Source organism: Montipora capricornis, chromosome 1, assembly GCF_036669925.1.
Source record: "Montipora capricornis isolate CH-2021 chromosome 1, ASM3666992v2, whole genome shotgun sequence".
Lineage (NCBI taxonomy): Eukaryota > Metazoa > Cnidaria > Anthozoa > Scleractinia > Acroporidae > Montipora > Montipora capricornis.
In genome coordinates, this window is record NC_090883.1 from 18,064,476 (window position 1) to 18,068,637 (window position 4,162).

The following is a 4,162-nucleotide window of genomic DNA, read 5'->3' on the forward strand; positions in this document are numbered from 1 at the left end:
AGATCTGTATAATAAGCGTCGTAAATTATTACCACAAATTGCGCGTTTCGAACCATCGACTGACCATCTTGCTTAGTAGTCTATTTTTATCACATACTTATGTAAACGAGGATGCAATTTTATTCGAAAAGCAACAACAAGAGCAAAACAACACTTCTCATGCAACAATAACGAGGCCCTGCCAGGAAAGGGGGGGGGGGGGGGGGGAGTCCCGTGTCGCTGCTTTGTCAATGTTTCACGTTTCTGTGACCATTGCTGTCGAAAATTTAAAGAAAGGGTGTTGTTTGTCGGAATTTACCCTAGTTGGCAGAGCCTCAATAACGATACAAAACAGGGCATGAATGGAACAAAAGAAACCTTTCGTTACTTTGGGTGACATAAATATTTACCAGGTTTGAAGGTCAAAAGTTCAACAACATCTTGCATATGTATGCCTCCAGAAAATGAGTTCACAATGAAACGGATAACATTAATATTATGGACTCAAACTTTGCGTAGCTCACTGAAGTGCAAGCACGTACTGCTTTAGGTAGCTTTCTTTCGGTAGTAACCGTTCATTATATCAAATTATGTCTTTGATACCGCATAATTGACGCACATCCACTTTTCGTTTTTGAGCATATGTATACTGATTTGGTTTGAAATTCCTTGAAATTCTGTCATATTTTTGCTCTACTACTAGCTTTTAAAAGGGTGCTCTTGAAATGAAACGGTCCGCCAAGTCGTACATGCATTTCAGTGAAACTGACACTGCGTGCGTTTTGTAATGTAAACAATTACAAAAATAATTCTCGATACCTTTCGCATTACAGTGGAGTACATTCCTTGCACCTAAAATATTAACTTGTCGTGTGAATCACGATCTCTTTTGACAGAAAACTGAACAGATTTAATATCGTATTAATTTCAGTTTTGACATCGTGATAGAAAAGACTCACTTGCATAAACCAGTATAAATTAAAATGTTTTTGAATTGAGTAATATATAGTTCACTTGCGGATTTTTGCCCTGAAATACTATTTTCAGTCACTTGTAATACTTCTGAAGGATAACTTCGCATTTTTTAAAGCTTTCCAAGCTACAAAGCCGAAAATTAGTCAGTTCGACGATTCTACATGAATTATAATTAGCATCAGCTTGCGTTCAAATTTTGCGTTATTTAGCTCGCTCAGGTTACAAACATTTCTGATATATTCGGAGGGAAGCGTTCCGAGTTCGAGCATAAAACTTCACACAGAAAATGAATAATAGCAATATTTGAAGATTATGAAGCAAAAAAAATTAAGAATAAGGCACCAGGTACATTTTTATCGCGTCAAATATCACCCATGTTCCGCCGCCATGTTATGCGGTCTTTGAGGATGTTCTCTAAAGAGCTTTGAAAATCACAATTTTAACATTTCCGTAAAAAGTATCGAAGTAGAAATGAACAAGAATAGTTGTTCTTATTTTTGTCAAGTTTGGTGCCAATTGAATTCATTTAAAGTCTTCACCGTTGCTTTGTTCTCGCAGCAAATTTTGGACAATTTGTCAAACAGAAAATCGCACTTTAACCGCGTTTTCAAGTTTTCGCAAATTTCTAAAAAAATAAGAATCGCTGGAACTTTTAAATGTGGTTCTTGAAAATAGTTCACTAAAGGGTATCTTTGGGCAAAATATGAGCTGTCCGCCAAAATGGTCGTTGACGGACGATTCTCGATTCTTCTTACTGGCAGCCGTTCTTAAGAATAAAAAATGAAAACCGAAGTAATTAAGGGTGCGTTCGGTTTACTCTATTCAGGAATAAGTATGATCATTTAAAACGATAAGGATAATAAAGATATGTTTAAAATAGCATTTTAGCAGGTGTTTGACAATATTAATGTGAATCTCCACAACCCACATTTTTTTCGTGCACTTTATCCTCTTTTAACCTCTTAGATGGTACATAACAGATTGCAAATACTAGACTCCTAATTAAGCAACAGGGGACGTTTTCGTGTTTCTATAGCCTCATCTAAAAACTAAGGGGAGTTGGGAGAATTCGAGACAGTTACGCAAACCCGAGACGCAGTCTCGGGTTTGCATAAGTGTCGAGAATTCTCCCAACTCACCCGAGTGTTTAGATGAGGCTATGGAAACACGGAAAAAAGTCCTCTATTGCTTTTATAAAATATTTCTCAAAGATAATTCAACAAATGAAAGAGAATGCTGTGTTTTTTTTTACTTCTCGATTAAACAGATTTTCTTGAGACAAGCTCATATTTCCTACCAAGCAATCAAAACGCGCGTCTGGCAATACATAACCAATCAAAATTCGTGTGATGTCACAGCCGTGTTTCCATACCCTCATCTAAACACAGCTCAGTATTGACCAATGAGAGTGCGCGTTCTATCCTAATTATTTATAATCAGGAATAGCTTATTTTATAGAGAGAAACTCACCCAATGGTATTAGTTTGTTCTCCCCAAAGTAGCTCGTTCTTTTGTTCGTTCGTTCGTTCCTTCCTTTCTTTTCTTTTGTTCTGTCAATTGTATTTACTTAGTAAGGAATGTAACTTTTGGAGATAATTAAAAGTATTTTATATTTCACTCACGGTCATGTGGATTCGTTGTCCAAAAGCAATGTTAGCTTTAGCAGCTGAAGGAAGGCCTTTCCAAGTTAGTTTCCATGGCAACTGCCGCTTTGACAAATTTCTGTCAACAATGTGGTGGGGTGATATTCCAAACCTCGCGGCTTGGTCGTAGCAATCATTATCGTACAGGTTTTAAAATTAACCTTCCCTGTTTTTACAGAGAACTTCCCTTTCCAGGACGGAAATAGACACGACAACACCCTTTGCGATCTTGTATTTGCCGGGGTTTTGGAGTTAACTTATCTAGGTAAATATTTTCCGTGTGTAAACGCCAATTGATACCATGGTAAACGCCACCCGAGACAATAGAAAGTTAACCAAGGTAAAAGTTCGATCATGCCTGTGATCAGGCATGGTTTAGGTCGGTAACCAAGGTCGAGATGACATGATGTCCAGATTGCGTCATTCTCATTGGATCACGTTTTCGCGACTTGGTTTTCACGTTTGTTTTTGAACTACCTACGAGTCATGGCAAAAAATCAAACACAGCAATCATTTGTCAAATTCGGACGAACCACTGGGACAATGTAATCGAACATACGTCTAGATATTGCGAAGTTCTCTTTCCACCAATCTTCAACGAAATTTCCCGGCCCGGCGTGCAAAAGGGTTTCAAACCAGAATTGGTTTCTCGGCCAAGACCGGCTAAGCTCGGCTAGCACACCTTGTCTTTCGAATGGCAGTTTGAAGCAAAATCAATCGCTTTCGCGTCGACTACTTAAGGTGCTGCAAGAGTAAGAGCCGCTGAAATCTTGAGACCTGTGTTTGCTGCTCAAGGACAAGAAAAGAAAACGCGAGGACTACAAGAGCCACAGCTTCTCTTATAACCGCGAGCATTTTATACACGGATTTTAGAATTTGCCGCCAATTCGATTTGATCGTGAGCTAGTATAAATACTGTACAAATGTACCAACGTTTATTCAGTAGACTTGGGGGTAAAAGTGAAATAGTAAATAATGAATAACGCCATAAAAATAAAACGAGTAAGGAATATTTAGTACTAGAACATTCGGAAAAAATAATTTTACAGTTTCCGTAAAGAATGACGAATACCGAAAAATGAATGTCGAACAAAGTTTCCGGTAATGAGTAATGAATACATCGGAAAAAATGGAAGGAATAATGAATAACTGAGATCCAATTAAAAGTCCTCTATTGCTTTTATAAAATATTCCTGAAAGATAATTCGACAAATGAAGGAAATTGCTGGTCTTTTACTTCTTGATTGAAACAGATTTTCTTGATATACGCTCATATTTCCTACCAGCCAGTCAAAACGCGCGTCTGTCAATACATAACCAATCAAAATTCGTGTAATGTCATGGCCGTGTTTCCATATTCTCATCTAAACACAGCTATTGACCAATGAGAGTGCGCGTAATATCCTGCGTACTATCCTGCTCGATTTTCAAGCTTCGCTCAGGTTTTTTCCATCGCCATATGATCGAGACAGGAGTCATACATCATTGGAAATTGATCAATATCAAACTAACCAATCAAAAAGCACAGATTAATAATTTTCTCTCTCTTGGGGAAAATCTGAATG